Source organism: Siphateles boraxobius, unplaced genomic scaffold (assembly GCF_051911475.1).
Source record: "Siphateles boraxobius isolate OS27281-9 unplaced genomic scaffold, OSU_SipBor_1 31, whole genome shotgun sequence".
NCBI classification, from domain to species: Eukaryota; Metazoa; Chordata; class Actinopteri; order Cypriniformes; family Leuciscidae; genus Siphateles; species Siphateles boraxobius.
Genome location: NW_027508931.1, coordinates 4,193,099 through 4,211,551, shown reverse-complemented (window position 1 = coordinate 4,211,551; position 18,453 = coordinate 4,193,099). Strand labels below are relative to the sequence as shown.

Genomic DNA, 18,453 nt, shown 5'->3' with positions numbered 1-18,453 from the left:
TACTTGACGGGACAAATTCAAATAAGAAATATGATGTAAAATTTCATGGTGTACAACTTTTTTTTTTTTTTAAAGTTAATATTTACAATAATTTATTTGAAAATAATTTTAAGTCATATTTTAGTTTCTTTGGGTGTTTGTTTAGAGCCCAGGTTGAGAACCACTGTCCTAATATTTTCATGGAATTTATGGTATATTACAGATATATACAGGTGCTGGTCATATAATTAGAGTATCATCAAAAAGTTGATTTATTTCAGTAATTCCATTTAAAAAGTGAAATTTGGATATTATATTCATTCATTACACACAGACTGACATATTTCAAGTGTTCATTCCTTTTAATTTTGATGATTATAACTGACAACTAATGAAAACCCCAAAATCAGTATCTCAGAAAATTAGAATATTGTGAAAAGGTTCAATATTGAAGACACCTGGTGCCACACTCTAATCAGCTAATTAACTCAAAACACCTGCAAAGGCCTTTAAATGGTATCTCAGTCTAGTTCTGTAGACTACACAATCATGGGAAAGACTGCTGACTTGACAGCTGTCCAAAAGACGACCATTGACATCTTGCACAAGGAGGGCAAGACACAAAAGGTCATTGCTAAAGAGGTTGGCTGTTCACAGAGCTCTGTGTCCAAGCACATTAATAGAGAGGCGAAAGTAAGGAAAAGATGTGGTAGAATTTTTTTTACAAGCAATAGGGATAACCGCACTGTGAAACAAAACCCATTCAAAAATGTGGGGGAGATTCACAAAAGTGGACTGTAGCTGGAGTCAGTGCTTCAAGAACCACCACGCACAGACGTATGCAAGACATGGATTTCAGCTATCGCATTCCTTGTGTCAAGCCACTCGTCAGAAGCGTCTCGCCTGGGCTAAAGACAAAAAGGACTGGACTACTGCTGAGTGGTCCAAAGTTTGTTCTCTGATGAAAGTAAATTTTGCATTTCCTTTGGAAATCAAGGTCCAAGAGTCTGGAGGAAGAGAGGAGAGACACAGAATCCACGTTGCTTGAAGTCCAGTGTAAAGTTTCCACAGTCAGTGATGGTTTGCTGGTGTTGGTCCATTGTGTTTTCTGAGGTCCAAGGTCAACGCAGCCGTCTACCGGGAAGTTTTAGAGCACTTCATGCTTCCTGCTGCTGACCAACTTTATGGAGATGCAGATCTCATTTTCCAACAGGACTTGGCACCTGCACACAGTGCAAAAGCTACCAGTACCTGGTATAAGGACCATGGTATCCCTGTTCTTAATTGGCCAGCAAACTCGCCTGACCTTAACCCTATAGAAAATCTATGGGGTATTGTGAAGAGGAAGATGCGATACGCCAGACCCAACAATGCAGAAGAGCTGAAGGCCACTATCAGAGCAACCTGGCCTCTCATAACACCTGAGCAGTGCCACAGACTGATCGACTCCATGCCACGCCGCATTGCTGCAGTAATTCAGGCAAAAGGAGCCCCAACTAAGTATTGAGTGCTGTACATGCTCATACGTTTCACGTTCATACTTTTCAGTTGGACAACATTTCTAAAAATCCTTTTTTTGCCTTAAGTAATATTCTAATTTTCGGAGATACTGAATTTGGGATTTTCATTAGTTGTCAGTTTTAATCATCACAACTAAATGAAATAAACATTTGAAATATATCAGTCTGTGTGTAATGAATGAATATAATATCCAAATTTCACCTATTGAATGGAATTACTGAAATAAATCTACTTTTTGATGATATTCTAATTATATGACCAGCACCTGTTTACACAAAAACAAATCTACAGATCCCTTGCAATTACGCCACACTAGGTGTCCATGGATCCTCAAGGGTTAAGAAACACTATTTTAATCAGGTAATACAATGAATGTAGGAATCTCCATAATAGCTCATCTAAATTAAATCACTATTTTGAATAAACAATCATTATTAGAATTTTCAGGGCTACTCCTGTCATCACTGCACATACGTACCCATTCAACTTTTGTTCCACCAAACCTGACAGTTAGTCTCTTTTCTCAACTCTAACACACACAAAAATAAACACAGTCACTCTCACACTTTCACCCTCTCCCTTTCTCACCTCCCACTTGCTTTCATGCTCTTTCCACAATGTCTCTGCAACCTTCCTCTCACCCCGTGATCCTCGCTGAAGCTCAGTCTGTCTCTTCGTGTCATGTCTCATCTCAGGGGAATTTTAGGGTTTTGCGCAGAGGAACAGCATCTGCTGGAGGACCGGCAAGGTAAAGGAGAATCCCTGGCCTTGAGCATCAGCACTCCACTGGAAACTGTACCCTCTCCTCCATTGCAGAGAGATTTGTTTATTTTCATGACCTTTATTGGCTGCCTTCACTCCAATCTAGTGTGCAGTCGCTCAGTGGTTTGCCATAATTACTTTTGCAGGTAGAGGTGAGACAGGGTGCAGCAGTCACATCATACGAGGCACTCTCAATGGTCAGGTGTCTGCATTTTCCAGCATACAGATTTGAATGTCAGTGTAAGGTTAGGCCAAATGACTTCAAACAGTGTTTCCTCTGAGATGGCTCGATTTGAGAAAGAAACGCATTAGGCAAATATGCACCAAAAAAACGAAAGGGAAAATATTTAAACCCTCTCTTTACCCTTAAATGATATTAAGAAACAGTTCACCCCAGAAATGCCATGAATTCTGACAATATTTTCCGACCCTCATGTCATTTAAAAACAACTCTTTATTTCCTTATTTATTTATAAAATATTTCTTTCTTTATTTTTGCCATTATTTCTTTATGTAGAATACAAAAAAAGGTCAGTTGATTGTTTTGTGAGGGACAAACTAAAATGTAAGTCATTAATAAAATCACCTCAAACTAAAAGTCTCAAATCGAATGTCAGCTTTTTAAACCTGTGCCAAATTAGAATTCTGAATCACAGCAAAGGTGATTGTCAGTGAATAATGACTTACATTTCATACATTTCCTCACACAAAACTGTCATCGAGTTGTATGGACCACTTTTGTGGTGTTTTATTCTCTTTTTCCCCCCCATTTTTTTTCTTTTTTGTGTGTGTTAGATTCTGGTTTGGAATAACATTATGACAGAATTCTTATTTCTGGGGTAACTATTCCTATAGGATTTCATCTCATATTCTATTCAAAAATATGTACGTGCACTGGGAATTTCTTGCCTTATGCAAACAGAAACAGTTTACTGTAAAAGTTGTACACATAATGCTAGTATATTTGAGAATGTGCCATAGCATTAATTCTTAAAATCAAACATTGATGAATGCCAGCGCTGATCTCTGAATTGGCAATTATGTCAAATACCTGGCTTTGAAAAGATTCACTGAACTGTGAAATCCACTTTTAATTGTGACCTGGAAAATGCTTAGGCAATTTTCATCACAAGGTGAAGAAAAAGAGAAGAAAATTGAAAGTAAATGCATAACAAGACAAAAAAAAGGAGTGAAAGCACAGCAGCACAACAACAACACAGGGACCTGCTTCCTCCCCATCAGCACGCCAAAAAGCCTTGGGGTACAGCTCTCGCAACAAAGAACAAGAGTCTCTCTCGCTCTTCTGAAGAAAACAATTTTCTCCCCTTCTTCTCCCCTTGTACCCCACTCACATTCTGCCCAAATCCCCTGCTCTGGGATCTACATTCGGCATGCCACAAACCGTATTCCCTGATGTCTCAAAACACAAGTGTGTCTCAACATCACTCTCTTTTTGCTTTTAATTTTCCAAGGAATGCCAGTGCCATTTCACGCCTTTCTCCCTGCATGCCAAAAGCCAATACCCAGAGCACGAGTGTCTGAGAAACTGTCTCTACAGCTCCAAGTGAGAAAAAAGAAGCTCCAGTGGACTTTCGAATGCGGTCTGCCAATGAGATCTTTTGATCAGCTGCCAGGTGATGACAGATGATCTGCATTAATCTCGCACTTTCTGCGACTCTTTCCAAGCAGAGGGCAGCGAGCAAGGCTCATTGGTTTGAAAAGTGAAATGCCATGTGGGATTTCTTAGTTTCTTATTTTCTCTGCTGTCTCCTCCGTGCCTCGTTTGTTAGAGGAAAACTCCACGACATCAGCAGAGCGGAGTCAAACTCGCTGCAAAACAACGGGGGGACGAGGTCAGGCAAAGCTCTTGTTAAAATGTAGAGTGTTTGCTCTAAAATGGCCTATAGTAGGATGGAGGTTGTTTTAGCGCTGACCTGCTCGGTTGCATGCGAGCTGAAAGAGCACCGTGCACGAGGGATCCTCGTGTTTCAATTGTCGACTAGTACTTTCAAGTTGGCTTATTCTTTCAAACACTGAAGAATATGAGATTAGTATGTAGCTGCTATAAAGTACTATAAACGAGGATGAGAAAAGCTCGTAAAGAAGCAATTCTGTCAATTTTGACAACAAAAAGTAGCATTAAATACTGCCATTCATGATTTAAAAGGAAAATTATTTAATAATGTATTCACCTTCATGTCATTCCAAATCTCTATGACTTACTTTCTTCTGAGGAACACGAAAAGAAGATATTTTGAAGAATGTTTTTGTCAATACAATGAAAGTCAATGGGGTCCAAAACAACACTGAAAGGACAAAAAGACTTTCTTCAAAATATTATCTTTTGTGATCCACAGAAGAAAAAACTCATACATGTTTGGTACTACATAAGGGAAATGTAGATATTTACCCAAAAATTACAATTCTTTTATGTAGTGTAGGAAAATTGTCTCTCCTGAAGACAAAAACAAAAACAAATTTTATTGCCCGAGCTGCATAGAGCATAAATGGCAGAAGAAAATATGTCTGATTCTCTTCCATCAGTTCCAAATTAGCCTGAGGGATGCAAGTGCTCGGCCTGACACAAGCAGACACACGCTCATGTTTCAAACAGGCCCTGTCAGGGCAGACTGACCCCTCGGCAGATGGTGTGTATCACATGTATCACCCCAGAATCATCAGCATGAGAGTTGTCACTATTAAACTGACCTGGACCCCTTGCCCCAGTCTCGAAATCCAGGTGTGAGGGTGACGAGACAGGAGCAACATTTCTGCAGGGTCATTGCCTTAACTTTATACAGCTCTCATCACTTGAAGATCTGGTTCTGCACACAGCACACAAATATTATTACGCCGATTTCTCTTTGCACCTCCAGTCACAGCTAACAGCTGCTGATGAACGAGAAGCGACGGCTTGTGATGGTGCTTCTCCATTAGAAAAACATAACCAGCTGTTATTTCGAAAGGGGATGGTGGGCTTATTACCGTGATTTCCAGCGGGAGTAGCTCTCCTGTTTGGCTGATTATTTTTGCGTGGCTGAGATTCTGCAAGGGAGGTACGTGTTTTGTGTTGCTGACAGATAACTACCTTTTCCTTTCACCAAGGTCTAGGGACAAAGGACAAAATATCTCATCCTGGAAATTATTATATCCGGTAAAGTCTGAGAAAAGCAATCTCTGAGTTGTATGTCGGCAAAAAGAGGCAAATTGTTTTAGATGGTGCTCAATGCTGAATTTGTCATTTTGTAATTTTGTGAGGGTGAATGTGAACTCTGCAAGCCCATTAAAGGAATAGATCACCCAAAAAATGAAAATGTCATAATTTAGTCACCCTCATGTTGTTGAAAAGGGCATGAAGGCAAGATTTTCTGTGAATAACAACACTTATGGATAACATTTAGCTTTAGAATTTGGAGCTTTCATTCGATGCAAACCAGACCTGTGTGCTAAGTGTAAAGAAAAACACATGTTTCAAATGACATGATTCTGAGAAGATACACAATTCACGACATGGTAGTCTCTTCTAGCGATCTTTCCACCTCTCTTGTGTGCAAGCATTTTCCTTATACTAATTGTTTTTGTTAACTGCTAAAAGTGAAAACATGCTGATCTGAATGATACAATTACTGTAAATAATGTGTTCTGTGTTGGATATGAGTGATAGCTAATAAAACTAACCAAATTAATACATTTGTCTGAAATTACTCATTTGTTCATCATAGAGAATGCCTCGAAGTATAAAGGGAATAGAGTGGCAGACTACTCTGAAAAGAAGTAACCACATAAAAGCTAAATGCTGTTTGATTTTTTTCATGAATAAAATCCTAGAGAAGAGCAAACTTCATTGTCAACTGTTAACTAATGCTTTAAAGTTATAGATTGCACTTTCACCACTCTAGTATAACTGATAATGCATGTTTGAAAAAAGCTCATATAGAAGCATTTCTTTCAATATTTTTGTTAACATTTCCAGCTAGAATGTTTTACGTCAAAAGTTTGTATTCACAACAGATTACATATTTCCATCCATGATATTAAAGGGAAATTCTGTTATCATTTACTCACCTTCATGTCATTACAAACCTGTATGAGTTTCTTTCTTCGGTGGAACACAAAAGAAGATATTTTGAGGAACTGTTTTTTTCCATTTAAGTGGTTTAAAATTACACTGAATGGACAAAAAAAAAAAGAGAAATTCTTCAAAATATCTCCTTTGACCACGTAAAAGCTAAATGGCGTTTTATTTGTTATGAATACAATCTTTTAATTTTTAATTAAATAATTTAACTTAATAATTTTTCTATCTTTCTATCTCATCTCTATGTTTGCTAGTTTGGCAAGCTTTCATTGCCACCTCTGTTCTGCTGCCTTTCTCCCACTGACAATGAACTTGTGGTTACAGTGTAACGTCCGGTCACACTTTTTTATTAGATATCTTTATGTAATTACATCAAAAAATAAGTACAATGTACTTATTGTGCTTATGTTGTTTTGCAAATCACTTATGGTGGTATTGAGTTGGGATACAGGAAAGGTTAGGGACAGGTCAAGTGGTACAGTTAGGTTCAAGTGTGACTTAAAAGATAAGGGAAGGCATATCTATAATGTAATTATAGATGCAAGTACAGAAATTAATTACAAATGTAATTACATGCAGGTAATTATATAATAATATATGTACACTGTAAAAAATCATGTATAAGTGCATTGTATCGAATGATTGATTTAAATGTTAGTGCATAGTAGTTAAATACACCTAATATAAAGTGGGACTAAACCTTTACTCACCTAAATAAGTCCAAGACCACTTACCAAAGGCAAGTGATACTGTTCAATCAAATGACTGAAAAACAGCACCTTTTTAAAAACTTGAGCATTTACAACAAGATACATCAGAGTGTTAGTCTTAAGAGTCATTTTGATGTTGTCAGCATTACAAAATGATAATTAAGGAGCTGTGCTTAATTTAACTTCACAGCAGATATCTGGCTAAATAATCAAACTCTAAAGAGGAGAGAGTAAAAAAAACTGTACAGAGATACAAATAGACATTAATATGGTCTGTCTGTTCATTCTCAGTACACTCCAACTTTATTTTTTGAGCCTGAACTTTTAGTGTTAAATTCAAGCACAAAATCTTGAAATGCTGCTGTCATAGTTTTCAACTTACAGTCCATGGATTTCATGTTTTCAGTATGACGTAAACCCTTCAATCACCGGAGACAGTGCACAGACAGATCCGCTGCTTGTGTAATACCCTGAGCTTTAGTAAAAAATTTCACCCTTGCTTCCCATACTCTTCAGCTTCAGAATCAGAGCACATGGTGGTGGATCGTGCTGTCCTGGATAAGGAACAGCTGTTTGAATGAATCTTTAATGTTCACTCACATCAGTGTTTGCCTCTGTGAAGAACGATGGTACAGATGTACAGCTGGCAGTTTCAAGTGCCGATCATTCATTAGCTCACCACAGTATTCTCTCATTTACAGCCTTCTATATGCATGCATGCATTAATGTTTTGAAATCTGCATTTGTTCAGTAAAAGTACAGTGGAATTATATAATATTAAATATATAATTGTAATAAACTTATTATTTCTAATTTGGGTGCACAGATTACACAAGATTATTTCAGCAACTTCTTTTAAAACCGCAGGCTATAACTGCACATTTACTGCAAATGAATTGCTCCAGGTATTGAGCCATTTACTGCACCGTTGAACTTGATGCAAAGTTTTCTAATAATGCTGTTAGACAAGATCTTACAAAACTGCTTTTATGGAAAAGTTAATGGCTGCTATAGATAGAGATTTCTTACTTTACACCAAACCTTATCTGTAGAGTCCACCACTTAACCCAAAGGTAGAGTTTATAAAGTCTATCAGAACAAAGAGACCCTGTTCCCTGCATTTACCTCTCTTTTACCTTTTAGCATAATTACGTTACCGTTTTTAATGTCAGCTCGAATACCACACTAATCAGCATTAGAAATAGGTCAGACTGTATTACAATTGTTGCCTGCGTTTGAAAGGATAAAAGCCTGTGCTTTGGTTTTGCAATACAGCAGATCCTCTGGTCTCTTCTCACCCCTGCTTTTGTATGTCGCAATGGCAGTTTAAAGCAGGAAGGTTGTGGTGCAATTAAAAGTGGTTTCAACAAGTTTTTGACTCCAAAAGAATGAAAAAGCAAGGGCAAAAAATTAAATTAAACAAGTTACCTGCTTGCAGGACTCAGATGTGTTTGTAGGAACGAGCTGTGTGGTTTGAGAAGACGACGATCAATGGATCCATAGAAAATGGCTTGTTATCTATGTGAAACAGACAGAAGAGAAGAACATTTCTCATTTTCTGCAGCTTGTGTGAGTGTGATGAGTGAGTAAACATGAATCTTCTCGTTGAGAATTATATTTCCTGTTATTTATTTTTTTTCTTTGGAGAAGGCAGCCATGGGTGCTCTGGAGAGTAATGCATTATGGGATTCCATAGTTCTCACAAACAGAAGAGGCCTAATTGGCTCTCAATGAATGGCCATAGCCATATATCACAAACCCAATGCCCAAGCTAAGTCAGCTGAACTATTACTGCTGCAGTTACCTTTTTCTTGTGTGAGCACGCTCGTATCCCAACTCATTCGGAGACAATATTAACACAAACAACATGTTTACACAGGAGAAAGAGATGAACAGCTGCATTCACGATTCACAGACGCTAAAGCAAATTCACATTTGAACAAACTCAGACATCTGTACATGCGTTCTAATATGAACACATTGAGGAAAAAACACCCATGGCGATTTACCGGTTGCTCTCTGGCTGTGAATTCAAGCTGCCTGCACAGCAGACGGGTACTCTCGTCATTTTTTAGCACTCAAGGGTTGGGCAAGAGGTGTCTGAAAATAGGATCTGACTAATGCCGTCTTCTTCGTGTTTGTATGCGTGAACTTGTGTGTTGTAACCTTTGTGGTTCTTATATACTCACTAGACTCCAATAAAACCGTAAGGAAAAAATATGGCTCATTTACTTGAAGAAAATCTTTCATTTCATTCAAATTATCAACTTTGTCTCAGATGTTTCTCCTCATATTCCTTAGGAGAATGATTCAATTGTTGACATGCATTACGGACACAGAATAAAGGATTCACTGAATTCTGATCTAAAAAGTTAAATTATTATCATGTTATGGCTAATAACTGATAAATGGCTGATGGTAAAATTTGACCATTTAATAATCAATGAAAATAAAATACTAAAAAGTAAATGTAAAATCAATTTTAAAAGTTAATTTAGAGATTACAAAATGATATAAGGTACAGTATGAAAAAAAGATATTCAGATATCCTGATAGGCCCTTAACTCAATGTGGTTGCAATCACATACAATAGTGACAGCTCACTGCTCAACCTTCAAATACTTGTACACAGCAGCATGTCTTATCTGCTCACAGCAGCATGTCGTGTGTGTGCAGCAGCAACAAAAACAAACAGCAGCAGAAATAACAGCAGCGGCGTAGCAGATCTATTCCGCCAAGACCAATCATATCAACATTATTACTATGTCCATTTCCATTACTATGTCAAACACTCAAGATAGTTGTCATGACAAGAGAAATGAGAATAAGATTGTAAAAAAAAGAAAGAAATTCTCAAATTACAGTCAATATCCAATATTGTGCATCCTTAAAATAGAATACTAAATTGTAATTATAATTATAAAACATGCATAGCATAGTGCACATAATTGTAATGAAAGGTCCACTGAAGACAAGCTTGAAGAACCCAAAATGGAGTTTATTTAAAAAAAAAAAAAACAATGGCATGGCATGGCATGGCATGGCATGGCATGGCATGGCATGGCATGGCATGGCAATAAGCAGAAAACTCACCAAACAGTGGTTACAGGTCACAATACTTGACAAAGACACATGGCAAACATGAGGGCTTAAATACACAGACTACTAATGACAAGACAATGGACACCTGTGTACAATCAAGACAATAACCCAATGAGAACATGAAAACACAGTAGAACACATGATGAGGGGAGCACATGGCAGGATCACATGACTTACAGGACATGAAACATGAGCATGACAGAAAACCAAAACGACCTGTGAAGGTAATTTAGTTAAAGGATTAATTCACTTTTTAAAAAAGATTTGCTGATAATTTACTCACCCCCATGTCATCCAAGATGTCCATGTCTTTCTTTCTTCAGTCGAAAAGAAATTAAGGTTTTTGATGAAAACATTCTAGGATTTTTCTCCATATAATGGACTTCATGGGGTACCAAACGGTCCAAGGTCCAAATGACAGTTTCAGTGCAGCTTCAAATGGCTTTAAACGACACCAGACGATGCATGAGGGTCTTATCTTGCGAAACGATTGATCATTTAAAAAATAAATAAATAAGCTCTGTTCTGTGATGCACGTTCGTGCACAGAGCAAGGCGAGCATTTGTGCTTATAAAACTTAAACTTTTTTATTTATTTTTGAAATGGCCGATCGTTTCGCAAGATTTGCCCTTATGCATCGTCTGGTGTCGTTTAAAGCCATTTGATGCTGCACTGAAACTGTCATTTGGACTTTGGACCATTTGGTACCCCATGAAGTCCATTATACGGAGAAAAATCCTAGAATGTTTTCATCAAAAACCTTATTTTCTTTTCGACTGAAGAAAGAAAGACATGGACATCTTGGATGACATGGGGGTGAGTAAATTATCAGCAAAAGTTTTTAAAAAGGTGTACTAATCCTTTAAGTGTTTTCAACCAAGTTGAATGTTATCTGACAATGCACCTTTTAGTTGGTTTGCCAACCGCCATTTAAACAACAGAAGAAGAAGAAGAAGAAGAAGAAGATAAAGAAGAAGAAGAAGAAGAAGAAGAAAAAGAAGAAGAAGAAGGTAATTTAGTTTTGGAATAATTTGATTCAGTGTACTGGCCAATTTGAACACAATTTGAGATGAATTTGAGATGCCGAGACACACTAGAGTAGGATTACTCTGAACCCGACTTCAACTCCAGCTGTTCTCAATTTAATGTCATTGCTGTCTATGATAAATAATTACATAGATATTTAAGATATCTCATTTGTGATGTTTCTTTCCTATGGGCAGGCCCACACATCCCTAACCTGCTCAAAACAATGCACTAAACAAGACTCTTATTTCGTAAGACACCTACTTTGATTTCATTATGAATGTTTGTGCCATTCTGGATGCAAAATATCTGATCTTCAAATTCATAAATAAGACAACACGAGACATTTATCTCATTCACCACTAAGAGATCTTGAATGTGCGCACACAGTCTGTTCCTGCCCTGGTTTCCTAGGAAAATAAGCCACAGATCAGGGAGGGCACAGGAAGAGAGAGTGAGGGGGTTGGGGGGGGGGGGACAGACAGACAGAAACACTCTTCTCTGACTGGGTCTTCACAAGGAGGAGTGAATCCATGGAGGGGGAAGAGAGAAAGAATGTCTGCTCATTATTCAGCCTGGCACTCGAGGCCACAGAAAATAGCTCTCTTCATTTTTCTTGTCAAGCTGTGGCTCTGTTAATGGTGTGTTCTCAGTCAGTGGTGAGACAAAGGGGGGGGGGGGGGGGGGGGGGGGGGGGGGGGGGGTGACACGGCTTTAGCCAGCACCAGAAATGTAGCGAGCTAGGATAAACACACTACGACCCTTTCCGTTGACCGCTTGCTCTGTTGGTCATCGACCGCCCCAGAAGGAAAGCTAGCATTTCCGATAAAACACCTTATTTAAAGAAAGCTGTCCCCTTTTTGTAGGGACTGCATTTCCTCAATTAGAACTAAATACGTTTCCTGCCTTGGAGACCATCTCTAGTTTCCTTCCGTTCTAGCCGAAATTTCTGTGAAATGTTTTTGCTGTGGCCGGATCAACTGGATAAGCTGGATAATAACAGCTGAAACAGCCGTGTTCCATTAGACTGTAAGACTGATTTATAAGCGCTGCGTGGTTGTCCGGTCTTTCCTCCATTTGGCTCATGATTGGTCTAATTCAATGAGCTAATAAGCTGAGCAGCTGTGACTCCACTGTTGGGCTTCATGTGCTGAGATGAAAGTGGACCGGCCATCATTATGCACATATATTAACGGGAACTTGTCCATTTACATGCACGCAAAAATGTGATGCAAAGATTCCAGTGGATTATACATCTATATTGACAAAAACAATGTTGGATTACATTTTTTGGATTCTGTCTATCATATGGAGCAGGAAGAGGCCATGGGCTGTGGGAGGCCGTGGGAGAGCCGTGGGCCGTGATTACTAACGAGCGACACCTCACCTGCGCGACGCACTGGTCTCGTATCTCTCACGGAGGAGTGGAAGCATAAAAGGAGGAGCGACGACAGTGGAGATCGAGAGAGGCCAGGCCTGTATTTATGTTGTATTGTTTATGTTTTATTATGTGACAGCAGTCGTACGTGAGAGGCTGCTGTCTTTTACTTTCATTTTGTATTTGTTTTATTTTATTATTAAATTCTTTAAATGTTCGCCAGTTCCCGCCTCCTTCTTCCCATAACATCTGAACTACATTACAGAGAGATAAAAAAAAAAAAAAAAAAAACGCTGTCTCATAGAGAAAATATATGAGGTTACACAATCCCAGTAATCAGGATGACAGTCATGGATCAAGTCAGGACATCCATGACAGAGTCCAGGGTTATAGCCACTTGTTATTATTTATTTGTTAGGCATTCTCAGAGCATCTGTTATCTGACATTCTTTAAATCCTGAATTAAGTTTATGAAAAGAGGGCTGTGTTTTAGAACCTACTATTTCATCTGAATATACTTAGTACTAAACTATCATATATTATGCAAATGTCAGTGAATCAAATGGATACAAAAAATACCAGACGCAGAACTGGCGAGCTGCCTATGGAGCCAATTCAAGTTTTTTTTTTTCTTGTTCGAGAAGCTGTCACTCAGAGATTTTTCTTCACAACATATATTTTGCTAATGAATGTATGGTCAAACTCCAATGAAATTAACTAATAGTCAAGTCTCTCATTCATGGCCTTTTGATGTCTATATGGATTTCTATAAAACAGATCTCTATATGAAGAATATATACATCAAACCCTGTATTCCTCCATGACAATCAGAACAAAAACATGCCTAACACAACCTTTAGAGTTTGATCTGAAAAGGGAATATGTGTACAAAGAATAACATCATATGTCAGCCTATACTAGAGATTGAGGAAGCCTATACAAAAGTGACGGCCAGAGTAAATGTGTGCCAGCACTGGGAAATAAGGTCGCAGAGCTGATTGCTGAAAGGCACAGATAACCCTGAGCTGCACGGTCAGAGTTCCTCATTTAAGTGCTACTTTCGGCTCTGCAGACCAGCCGAACTGTGAATAAGAGCGCAAGGAGCGAGTGGTGATTTTAAACAATGAGAGCTCAGGTAAACTTACAGCAACCTCCAGCTAGCTAGGATTAATAGCTTAACTTGAGAATGTGGAACAATGTCACTTTTCATAAGAGAATTGGTGGATTCTATGGATATTTATATTTTAATGCATTTTTAATATTGTGTGTGAGCTTATGTAAGTATTTATTATATAAGTAAAACCATACTATAAACCAACTATACCAAAACCAACTAAAATGTAAGACAAATATAAGAGAGTCTGTGAGGATGATGGGAGCTGTCCATGGTGCTGATTATTAAGCTACAATTTCTCATTTACTATGTTCTGAATTAGTCTATTGCTTTTTAAGCGATTATTAAAAGACAGAAATACTATAGAGATTAATGGAATATGATCTAATTTGAATGCTAGTGGATAGAAGTGCCATTAATTTTAACCACTGAAATTAATATTGTGATTTGAAGACAAGAGCTCTGTTTCAAAACATAGTGGGCAGCTGTTTAATCACACAACCATCATGGGACCTCATAAGAGAGCAATTGTGAATGGTTCTGCACAGAATACTCAACTTTGTGATTTTAACAATGTTTGATGTTAGTATGTTTCTAGGTTAGTGGTGTAATACTCTAAGCAACTTAAAAAAAGAGCACACACAAATATTGCGTGGAATAATCAATTTTAATTTGCACTGAACTATGTTTTATTGAAATTTTTCAGAATGAAAAACACTACCATTCAATAGTCAGTACAAAGGTTTTTTTTATTCTTTAAAAAATCAATACTTTTATTCAGCAAGGAGGCATTTAAAATAAGACATTTTTAATATTATTTCATATAAATGCTGTTCTTTTAAACTTTTTATTCATCAAAGAATCCTGAAAAAAAGCGTAATGGTTTCCACAAAAATATTATGCAGTTTTCAACATTGATATTAATAAGTAATGTTTCTTGAGGAGCAAATCAGCATTTTAGAATAATTTATAAGGATCATGTGACACTGAAGACTGGAGTAATGATGCTGAAAACTCTGCTTCGCCATCACAGGAATAAATAGTTCCCTTTCGAAGGGAACTCAACAACACGTCAACGACGTTATGGGGAACGCCTCAGGCATGACAGGTGTCTGAAATCACTATCAAATCACGGCAATCACATTGACCGGCGACAGCCCGTGTATCATTAGCGTGAATGATTAACGTGCGACCTGGAAGTATATAAGGGCGCCTTGCAAACATGACAAATCATCTCATTGTCTTCAGGGACTGTCTGTTTGAAAATGCTACTCAAAGAAACGGTAAGAGAAAGAAAATGAAATGTTTAGCGAGCTGTGCGTTTCCTGCCTGGGAGAAGAGCGCGCACGGGAGGTTCTCGAGGGAACCCTCTGTGTGAACTGTGAGCGTTTTTCTTTTAAAACGCTCCGCTCTCGTCTGGCCCACTTCTCGAGTGAAGGGGGTTCAATGTCTGGTCCTCGTGGTCCCGCTCGTGCCGAGGCAGAGCAGTGACTTGCATCATGGGCTTCCAGATAGAGCTCGTCGATAATTTTTTTAGAGGGCTGTAAACCTCTCAGATGGTTCGACGGCCGACGAGGGCGAACTACAGGTCGATGATGAGGATTTTTCAACGACGGTTTCTTGCAGTGGCTGCTCTTCAGGACGGGCACGAGATGGCTTAGGAGGTTTATAATCAGGTAGATCCTGAACCCTCTCAGCCACCCTGCCCTGTGTATGCAGAGCTGGCAGATGTGGTGGAGCGTGCTGCCGGCAGGCTGTAGCTGCCATGGCAACACGCGAGAGGAGAGACCGCTCGCGGTAAAATCGGCGATCGGTTTCTCCCCGGCCATACACCACCAGCTCAGGTAAGCCTTCCATTCCTTCCTGATTTTCACACGGAGATCGAGAGGGCATGGAAGAGGCCATGCTCTGCCCGTTTTCACCGACATCAGCAGGTTAGTTTTGCTGATGTTGAGGGGATCGCAGAGCATGGGTATGTGTCGATGATGCCCATTTGACGTGTCGTTTGAGAACAATCTCGTGTCTGGGCAGACGTCGACACTGAGAGATCCAACCCTGCCATCCAAACTGTTAAAGACAACAGTGTGTTTGAATAGCAGAGCATACACGGCAGCGGTTCAGGCTGGTGCTTCCCTGCACACCATGGTGGTGCTGCAGGCATACCAGGCCGACCTGCTGCAGGATCTCGACCAGGGGGTAGGGATGTCCCCTGAGGCGGTTACTGAGCCGCGCCGAACCACGGATCTTGCGCTCCGGGCCACCAAACAAACTGCTGCCGCGATGGCGGCGATGGAGGCCAGGAAGAGACTTCTGTGGTTAAACCTGGCCGACGTTGGGGAGAAAGAGAAGGCCTTTCTCCTCGGTTCGTCGGTTTCGCCCTCTGAACTCCTGGCACCTCCGTGGAGGCGGTGCTTGGGAAGTTCAGAGAGGCGAAGGCGCGCTCAGCTGCTTTTAGGACCTGCATACCGCTGAGATCCGGTTCCACGCCCAGGCAGGCGGGAGGGCCTGGCCCTTCACGGTCTGAGGACCGTAGGTCCGTGTCGCCTCTCGTGCGCCCCCTCTCTCGAGGAACAGGTCGCAAAGGAGGCGTGACTCCCGCAACAGGAGAGATTTGAGGGAGGTTATCCAGCACAAACGCACACAGCGTCGGTAATGGATAACCTCCCCTGAGGGTCACGAAATCTGCCCTCTCCTCTCTCCTGACCCCCAGGCGTTCATTACATCAGGCCTGGGGATGGGCATAGGATGAGAACTACGTTCTGATGGTCCACCTAGGCTTGGTTAGTGGAAACGCCCCTTTCAGGCATCTAAAGAGCCGGACCCCAGGTTCTTCAAAGAACTATCTGGCGGGTCTTCACTTCGCATGCCGCAAGTGAGCTGACTGGTCTTTGAAGAGTATTTTTTGTGATTAAAAAATATTTTTCTCTTTACAGACCTCGTTCCCTGTATAGAGTTATGGGGTCAAGTCAAGGTAATAAGGTAAGAGAACTTTATTGGATATATCAGGGTCCTGAAGTTCCCCACTAGGTGGCCAGAACGGTAACAGTGTTAGCCTTCGGGCTGTTAGCCACCTTAGGGTAGAGTAGTTGGTCTCTCTCTTAGAATTTTTACTTGGAGTGTTGACTGATGCTAGAGCTTCAGATAGATCTTATGTCCGGCCCACAGATCCGTTGACTTCTCTGAGTTTTGCCCCTTGAGCTCTGTTTGGGTTTTCAATAGGCTGAGTGATGCTGCAGCCCTTTGTATAGAATAATACAGACTATATTCTTTAGAGGCTGTGGCTCCTCCGAGCCCTCAGATAGATCTATGCTTGCAGGCTGGCCCTCACCAGGGCCACCTCTGTAGCTGGCCTAGGCTGTGCCAGGGATAATGAGGCGTTCTGCTTAGAATAGCATTTCTTCTTCAGACTCTTCACTTTGTGAATGTAGGTTTCTAGCATCCCTGTATAACAGCCTCCTCCCATGGGAGTCGTTCGGCCAAGGCCCGCCACTTCTCTGCATTCTGGGGCGACTGGAGTAATGCAGCTTGGTGCAGAGGTTGGTTTATAAGGACGTGGTAGGCCTCAAACAGGCCTCCGTGGTATTTATGTCTTTATTGAGCAGGATTAGGCCGTCTTTCGCTTCACGAAGAAGACTGGGTTTGTCTGCCTGACCATGCTGTGCAGAACTGGCATACGGATTAGGCCGCCAGTATAGGCTTTACTTACCTTGCTGAGCTACTGCTCGAGCGCTGGGTTGTAGGTGGTGGCTTTCAAGTCAAGCCCCACTCCCCTAGGTTGGGCACAGACACATTTCTGTCACCCCTAGAGCCGCTGGCATTCCCGCACCCTGGTAACCTCAGGGTGAGGTGTGAGTATTCCCCTGTGATACAGGGTAGGTCTGAGCACTTCACTCCCAGCTCTGTATTTTCCTATCTCGCACCACTATGGCTCGGGTTGAGTATGAAGTAAGCCTTCACTTCTTCTTTGGTCGAAGTACGCTCCCCTGAAGCCAGAGCATTTCCCTGAGCTGACACCCATGCATAGATGGTAGGCCCCTGACTAATTGGGGCTTCCGTTGAGGCAGAGTGGCGTATGTTGTACTCCCCTTGTTTTAAGGGTGCTAGCTTTGTTGTAGAGTACACTGCCATGGGCGATGTGATTAGGCACCAGGATGCGGTAGGCGCTGTGTGAACAGCTTATCTGCCAACGAAGGCTGCGCCATTGAGTAGTAGGCCTCAGCAGGCCTCCTTGATTGGGCAGCCCCCAAGAGGGCGCTGTAGGCCAATTCACTTTACGTGGTTGGCCTTGGTGGTTCGGGCAGTTGACTCACAGATGGGTAGCAGGCGTTAAACAGGCCTCCTCGGAGGTGAGTCCCAACATTGTGGGACATACATTATAGCGCTACTGGAATCCCAATAGTAAAATATGCTTGTGGTATGGTTCCCAACAGTGTATGTTAGCAGAATATGACTTGCTATCAGCTAGTAGGCCCAATCAGGCCTCCCTGATAGGCGAGTCCACAGCTGGCTGGCCTTAGCAGGCCACCTTGTACTATCACCTGGACTCAGGGCTCATAGCTACAAGTGGTTATCAGGTAGTAGGCCACTCAGGCCTCCCTGAAGGTGAGCTCCCCACATACTGTGGTTACCAGGTAGTAGGCCTCCCTGAAGGTGAATTCCCACATACGCTGGCTATCAGGTAAGTAGGCCTCTCTTGACCTCCCTGAATGTGAGCTCCCAAATATTGTGGCTGTCAGGTAGTAGGCCTCTCTGGGCCTCCCTGGATGTGAGCTCCCAAATATTG

General features: G+C 40.9%; 1 protein-coding gene across 1 annotated transcript in view; it reads right to left on the bottom strand.

Moving 5' to 3' along the window:
* The window catches only part of mgat4c (mgat4 family member C), a 131,007-nt gene that overhangs the window by 60,042 nt on the left and 52,512 nt on the right, over nt 1-18,453 (bottom strand). The window contains exon 3 of the mRNA XM_077193444.1: nt 8,479-8,568. The gene's annotated coding sequence lies outside the window, so the exon portion shown is untranslated. The remainder of the gene's footprint in view (nt 1-8,478; nt 8,569-18,453) is intronic.